Here is a 9,132-nt window from a genome sequence, read left to right on the forward strand (position 1 = left end):
TCTTCTTTACTTTCAGTCTTTATAGCATTCTCAGCAACACCACATATAGGACCAGGTACTCTATAGTTTGGTGGGCTCATATAAACTAACACGACCCCATGTGTTGGTAAGTGTTGAGCCTAACATCGGCGAAGTAGTGACTAGGCTAGGACAAGACTACCAAATAAACATGTGCAGTTAAATCATATACGGCAAATAATGATAACGGAAACTAGCAGTTAAAGATGGGAAGGGGGAACATGATGCGGGGAATATCAAGTACTAACAGAATTTCAGTAGAGAAGCATAAAGAACACCACAACTTCATATCAACAAGAATAAGGAATAACAATAACGAATCAATATTCACTTTTATTCCTTCTTGTTGCGGCGTGCAATCCGATCCAAATCATATAATACTATTGCGGCGTGCAACCCGATCTCAATCATATAATATTGTTGCGGCGTGCAACCCGATCCAAATCATATAATGATATTGCGGCATGCAACCCCACCTGTCCACCCTTATTATTCCTTATTGCGGCGTGCAACCCAATCCCATATAATATTTTTGCGGCGTGCAACCCAATCCCATATAATGTTGTTGCGGCGTGCAACCCAATCCCAATATACAAATCAACACCAATCACAAAAGAATCCTGGCAAGGAAATAATAGTATAACAACAATATCCCGGCAAGGAAAATAATATCATAAGCAATAACATCTTGTCAAGGGAAACAATATCATAAACGATAATATCCCGACAAGGGAATCAACAATATATCTCATCTCGTTTCCACAATCATTTCACAACCTAAGTTTCAATTTGAGCCAATGATCCACAATGGTCAATTACCAAGAATACCTTCATAAGCCTTGTTCAACATTTAAAATCATCATATTAATCATGGACAATACATAATGGAGTCACAACAATCATAGTATAAGACTCACGGGCATGCTTGACACCAACGTATACATACTCGTCACCACACCTATATGTCGTACTCAACACTTAACACATAGAAAATAAGACCACAACTCTTATTCCCTCAAGCTAAGGTTAGACCAAATACTTACCTCAATGCCACGAATACAATCAAGCCTCAACTATCGTTTTACCTCTCGGTTCTACTTCCAATTCACTTGTATCTAGTAACAATTTACTTAGCGATGTCAATAAATGCTAAATAGACCAATTCTAATGCATGAAAATAGGTTTTCTAATGATTTCCTCAAAAATTCAAAAATCAACCCGGGGCCCGCTTGGTCAAAACCCGAAGTTCGAACCCAATTCCAATCACACATTCACCCATGAACTCAAAGATATAATTTGTTTTGAAATCAGACCTCAAACCGAGGTCTAAATCCCCAAAATTTGAAAATCCTAAGTTTTACCCAAAATCACCCAATTTCCCATGAAAACCCCTTGATTTTGAAATGAAATCATGTAAAAAGATAGATTAGATTGAAAGAAATGAGTTAGAAATGACTTACAAATGATGTGGAGAAGAAACTTTCTTTGGAAAATTGCCCAAGATGTTTTCGGGTTTGAAAAATGAGAAGAATCCCGTCAAAATCCCACTTCACAGGTCTCAGTTGTCGCAATTGCGACCAAGGGTTGGCAATTGCAAACCCTTTGAAATCCTGTCAGCTTCGCATTTGCAAAGGAATAGTCGCATTTGCAACCCCTGTCCCTTTCGCATTTGGTTCGCAATTGCAACTCCTAGGTCACATTTCCCAAGCATGAGAACTTCACATTTGCGAAGCCTGATCTCGTAATTTCGAGATCAGAGGCATGGGAAAAAATACCAGGTACCAGCTACAATTTCCTAAGTTCAATTCACTTTGTAGCCTATCCAAAACTCATCCGAGCCCTCGGGGCTTCAAACCAAACATGCATGCAAGTCTAGAAACATCATACGGACTTGCTTGCGTAATCAAATCATCAAAATAACATCTACAACTACGAATTCAACCTCAAATTCATAAAATTACTCAAGAACACCAAAATTTCCATTTTCTCAACTATACGTCCGATTTATACCAAACCAATTCCGATCATTACCAAATTTCATAGATTCAACTTATTTATTATTTCAAACCTGTACCGGGCTCCGGAACCAAAATACGGGCACGATACCATCAAGAAAATGCATCATTTCACTTCTAAAAGCATTTATATTTTCTAGCAAATAATTTTCTTTAAAAATTCTTTTCTCGGGCTTGGGACATTGGAATTCAATTTTGGGCATACGCCTGAGTCCCATATTTTACTACGGACCCTACGGGACCGTCCGATCACGGGTCCAGGTCCATTTACCAAGAATGTTGACCAAAGTCAACTTTAATCAATTTTAAAGGCTAATTTCATGAATTTTCTTATATTTAACATAAAAGCTTTCCAAAAACGCACCCGGACTGCGCATGCAAATCGAGGTGAAACAAAAAGAGGTTTTTAAGGCCTCGGGACACAGAATTTACTTTCAAAACGAGTGATGACCTTTTGGGTCATCATATTCTCCACCTTTAAAACAATCGTTTGTCCTCGAACGGACATAAGAAAAGTACCTGAGTCAAAGAAAAGATAGGGATATCGGCTCCGCATATCGGACTCGGACTCCCAAGTCGCTGCCTCAACAGGCTGACCCCTCCACTGAACACGAACCAAAGGAAAACTCTTCGATCTCAATTGACGAACCTGCCTGTCTAGAATAGCTACTGACTCCTCCTCATAGGTCAAGTCCTTGTCCAAATGGACAGTGCTGAAGTCTAACACGTGGGATGGATCGACGTGATACTTCCGAAGTATGGACACATGAAACACTGGGTGCACAACTGATAAACTCGACGGCAACATAAGTCTGTAAGCCATCTTGCCCACTCGATCAAGAATCTCAAAAGTACCAATGAATCTAGGGCTTAGTTTACCCTTCTTTCCAAATCTCATCACGCCCTTCATGGGCAACACCCGAAGCAACACTCGCTCTCCGACCATGAATGCCACATCACAAACCTTGCAGTCGGCATAACTCTTCTGCCTGGACTGAGTTGTACGAAGCCTATCCTGAATGATCTTAACCTTGTCCAACAGGCGACCGACACCTCCTACCATATAAAGCCTCATAGGGAACCATCTGGATGCTCGACTAGTAACTATTATTGTAGGCAAACTCTGCTAATAGCAAGAACTGATCTCATGAACCTCCAAAGTCAATAACACATGCTCAGAGCATATCCTACAAAATCTGAATGGTACGCTCAGACTGTTCGTCCGTTTGAGGATGAAATGTTATGCTCAACTCGACCTGTGTGCCCAACTCATCCTGAACTACTCTCCAGAAATGCAAAGTAAACTACATACCTAGGTCAGAAATAATAGACACGGGCATACCATGAAGACAAACGATCTCTCGGATATAAATCTCTGCCAACCGCTCATAAGTATAGGAAACTGCCACATGAATGAAATGCGCTGACTTAGTCATCCTATCCACAATAACCCACGCTGCGTCGAACTTCCTCTAAGTCCGTAGGATTCCAACAACGAAGTCCATAGTGATACACTCCCACTTCCACTCTGGAATCTCAATCTTTTGAAACAAATCACCAGGTCTTTGATGCTCGTACTTTACCTGCTGACAATTCAAATACCGAGCTACATACGCAACAATATCCTTATTGATCCTCCTCTACCAATAATGCTGCCGCAAGTCCTGATACATCTTAGAGGTTCCCGGATGAATAGAATACCGGGAACTATGGGCCTCCTCTAGAATCAACTCACGAAGTCCATCCACATTAGGCGCACAAATACGACCATGCATCCTCAAAATTCCATCATCTCCAACTATAACCTGCTTGGCACCTCCGTGCCGCACTGTGTCCCTAAGGATAAGCAAATGAGGATCATCATACTGCCGGTCTCGGATATGATCAAATAATGAAGAACGAGAGAATGTGCAAGCTAACACAAGGCTGGGCTCAGAAACATCCAACCCCACGAACTTATTGGCTAAAGCATGAACATCCAAAGCAAGCGGTCTCTCACTAACCAGAATATATGCAAGACTACCCATGCTGACTGACTTTCTACTCAAAGCATCGGCCACTACATTAACTTTCCCCAGATGATATAAGATGGTGATGTCATAGTCTTTCAGTAGTTCCGACCACCTTCTCTGCCTCAAATTTAGATCCTTTTGCTTGAAAAAATACTGCAGACTCTTGTGATCCATGAACACCTCACATGACATGCTATATAAATAGTGCCTCCAAATTTTCAGCGCGTGAATAATGGTTGTTAACTCCAAATCATGAACTGGATCATTCTTCTCATGAATCTTCAACTGCCGCGAAGCATATGCAATGACCTTACCATCCTACATCAACACCGCACCAAGTCCAGTACGAGATGCGTCACAGTATACTATATATGGCCCTGAACCTGTAGGCAATATCAACACCAGCGTCGTAGTCAAAGCTGTCTTGAGCTTCTGAAAGCTCGCCTCACACTCGTCTGACCACTTAAACTCGGCACCCTTCAAGGTCAACCTGGTCATCGGGGTTGCAATAGATGAAAACCCCTCCACAAACCTATGGTAATAACCTGCCAAACCCAAGAAACTCTGGATCTCTGTAGCTGATGCGGGTCTAGGCCAGTCCTTGACTGCCTCTATTGTCACGACCTAAAACTCACACTTGGTCGTGATGGCGCCTCTCGTGAAGACAAGGCCATCCGCCACAACACGCATTTTAACCCTTTAATCATTAAGAGTCATTTTTAAGCCTTTAATTAAACAAATGTTTCATAATATAAGTCTGAATGAACAGTGCAGAAATAACATACAAGCCCGACATCGGGGTATCACTAGTCATGAGCATTTACTACAACTGTCTGACTACATCAAGACCAATATGGTCGGGAAAAGTCACAATTTATACATAAGGAAGGATAAAAAGGGGGAAAGTAGAGCAGCGATCGCTAGGCAGCTACCTTGCTAACTCCGATGAAACTGCCACCAAGCTCAGAAATACCTGAATCTGCACACAAGGTGCAGGGAGTAATGTGAGTACTCCAACCCAGTAAGTAATAAAAGTAAATAAAGTCTGAGCAGTAAGAAATCACATATACCATATCATGGCACCACAGAGGATACAAATCAAGTCACTTCGTTAAACCTTCATCCCCAGAAAATTCTTTGGAAAATATCTTTTAACCTTCCCCATAGAGGTTTAATGATATATATATACAATGAAAGTGAAGAAAATCATAATCGGCCCCTCGGACAAAGCATAGCTCATACACAGCCCTTAGGCATAGCAGAAATTCACAACCATTTCATAACTTAAAAACTTCAGTTTAAATGAAAGTTATTAAAAACATTTATTCAACATTTTCAATAGAGGCTCAGTCTAAAGATGAGTGAAAGCAGTAATTAAATCAACATGTTCAATAGAAACTCACTTTAAAGAGGAGTGAAAAAATAGTAAGTTCATAAACTAGCTCCTCAGGCAAAGCATCACTCATGTACACGTATATATATATATATATATATATATATATATATATATATATATATATATATATATATATATATATATATAGCCCCTCGGGCAAGCCTCTCAGTCACTCATGACTCAACTCTTACCGATCAACGCTCACACTCAGCACTCACACTCAATAGGTACCATATAGTAACCACTGTGGCGTGCAGCCCGATCCAGATATCCCTGCGGCGTGCAGCCCGATCCAACATATCGATGCAGGGTGCAGCCCGATCCATATACATATATACATATATACTGTTGTGGCGTGCAGCCCGATCCACAAAAATATAATCCTCATAACCAGGCCCTCGACCTCTCTCAGTCATTAACCTCACAATCAGACCATCGGTCTACCTCAATCATCAACCTCACAATCAGACCCTCGGTCTATCTCAGTCATCAACCTCATAATCACTCGGACCATTAGTAAAATAGGGAACTCAGCCCAAACAGTTTTCAAACACATTTTTTGTAAGAAGTAAAGTGATAAACTAGATTTGAACAATAAACAGGTAAAACATGATTAAGGATATGCTTTAACAAATAGAGTGAGAAAGAATAGTAAAAATGGCCCTAAGGGTCTCAACAGGTCAGCACAAGGCCCCAAACTTGGCATACAACCAAAAATATAATCTCAATCTCTAAAATATGGAATATCATAAGATTTCAAATCAAATACGCGACTTAACAGTCGTACGGGATGGACCAAGTCACAATCCCCAATGGTGCATGACTCCACGCTCTTCATCTAGCGTGTGTGTCACCTCAAGGTAGCACAACGATGTGAAATCCGGGGTTTCAAACCCTTAGGACAGCATTTACAATCATTACTTACCTCGATTCGGTCCAAACTCTAGCCCGCGATGCCTTTGCCTCCCGAATCAGTCTCCAATTGCTCTGAATCTAACCAAAATCAGTTCCACATCATCAATACACGCTAAAGGAACAAAGCCCAAACGAAAATAATCGAATTAACATAAAAATCCCGAAACTAGCCAAACCCGGCCCCCGGGCCCACGTCTTGGAATCCAATAAAAATCACATCAATAAAATCCTCATTCACTCGCGAGTCTACCCATATCAACAACAACAACAACAACAACAACCCAGTATAATCCCACTCAGTGGGGTCTGGGGAGGGTAGTGTGTACGCAGACCTTACCCCTACCATATCAATTTCATCAAAATCCGACCTCAATTGCCCATTCAAATCCCCAAAAGAATCTCAAATTTTTCTTCCATTTTCCCCAAATTTCACTCTAATTTCTCAAATTAAATGATGAAATTCAAGACCAAATTATGAAATTAAACCAAATATGACTGAAGAATACTTACCCCAATAGCTCCACTGAAAATCTCCTCAAATTCCTCCTTCTCCCGAGCTCTCCAATGGTTTTTATGAAAATGGACTCAAACCCTCGTTTTCAAGATAAAATCTGACTGCCCATGCATTAATACACTGTGATTGAGGGACCACCCATGCGATCACGAAGAACAAATTCGCAACCTCTACATTTTTACTCACTGTGATCGCGCACATGCTCACACGATCGCGTACTCCCTAACGCGATCGCGAAGAACAGGTGCTCCACCTCACGCGCCGCAGATCCTTATGCTATCACGACCACTCTAAGGCGATCGCATAGAACAAAATTATGCTGCCCCCAAATAGCCCTATGCGATCGCATTCATACCCACGCGGTCGCATAGAAGTACACTTGAACTGAACACCAACAACAATTTCTGAAATTTTCCAAGACCGAAAAGATCCGCTTAACCACTCGAAACTCACCCAGGCCCTCAAGACCTCAACCAAACATGAAAACATATCCCATAGCATCATTCAAACTTGTTCCAACCTTCGTAACGCTCAAAACAACATCAAAACACCAAATTTACATCGAATTCAAGAACTTCCAAATTCCGCTTTCGATTAAAAAATCTACCAAACCTCGTCCGAATGACCTAAAATTTTGCACACACGTCCCAAATGACACAACGGAGCTACTGCAACTTTCGGAATTCCATTCCAACCCCTATATCAAAATCTCACCTATCAACCGAAAAACGCCAAAATCTCAATTTCGCCAATTCAAGCCTAAACCTTCCACGAACTTCCAAAATGCATTCTGATCACGCTCCTAAGTCCCAAATTACCTAATAGAGCTAACCAAATCATTAAAATTCTGACCCGAGATCATATACAAACAAGTCAAATCTTGGTCAAACCTTTCAAATTTCTTGCTTCAAACTGAGAACTATTCTGACCTGAGAACTAACGATTTGCATAAGTCATAATACGTCACACGGGGCAAGTCATGCCCGGGAACTGGCGAGCAAAGTCCAAAAGCTCAAAACGTCTGGTCGGGTCGTTACATCCTCCCCCACTTAAACATACGTTCGTCCTCGAACGTGCCCAGAGTTGTTCCAAAAGCCAACCAATCGCTGAATAACCTTACCATGAACATACCCGGGGGTGATCCCATGTCACCCTATCTCATATAGGTTCGATAACACAATGTTACTGAAATTTCACTATCCAACCTAGCCCATAAACCTTAGAACCACATTTCTATTTCTGAAATCATCCACAAGATCAAAATCTTTCATTTATACTCTGAATAGGCCCGAACAAGCTGTAATAACCCATACCTGCAACCTTAGGTGCAATTACATGACATACCACATACCTCAAACACTTGTAGCGATAACTTCTAATCATAATAGCTGCACACAACAACCGAATACCGGTAGGAAACCTCTTATCAACTAAAGTCTCATTCCAACACTTTCATATACTGCCAATGATAAATAAAACACGTAGTAAGCCTTAACCATTTCTCAGATCAACCATTCATGAAGCCACTTCTCCTTTGGCATAGACCATAGCAAATTTCTAAGCCAAACCTCGATATTATCCTTCCAACATGCTGAAATCGAATCCGTTTGTATTCATTAAAGAACCTAAAGATCTCATTTAATCCAACACAATTACTCTGGTGACATGACACATCAATACAGGCTAAAGCCGCAACTTGTGCAATCCGCGCACCAATAAGCAAAAATCCGAACATACTCAAGTCATGAAAATGACTCAAATGAAAGAGATGTACCGCAAGCTCACCGGTACCACCACACAATGCTGAGAACCTATCGCACATCATAGAAATAGAACACAAGAATCTAACCCGCATGATCATACCTCCACATAGCTTCGCTCCAATGCACGACCTCATCCAAACACTGGTCCACATGAAAACACCTTAAGTCACTATGCTCAAAATCGACAACCGCGCGCTATATGATGTCTAAATCCAAAGCCATCCTCATAACCACCGCGAAGCAATTACATAGCACCACACCACTCGAAAGGACATAACCGATACGCCATCCACCGAGCAATACCCAGTACTCTTCCCGCTCGAATTCCACTAAGAGGCCCTAATAACATCGCACCACATGTTCCTATAACCAACAAATCCTAACGGCTCGCAACACGAAAAGGTAACTCATAGATCCCCTTGATTACTAATAGCTCAATAACAACTGAATCAACACATCCATCACCAATAGCAACTCGAAGTCAACAAAGTTGTCTCGA

The sequence above is a fragment of the Nicotiana sylvestris genome, chromosome 9 (assembly GCF_000393655.2).
Source record: "Nicotiana sylvestris chromosome 9, ASM39365v2, whole genome shotgun sequence".
Classification (NCBI taxonomy): domain Eukaryota; kingdom Viridiplantae; phylum Streptophyta; class Magnoliopsida; order Solanales; family Solanaceae; genus Nicotiana; species Nicotiana sylvestris.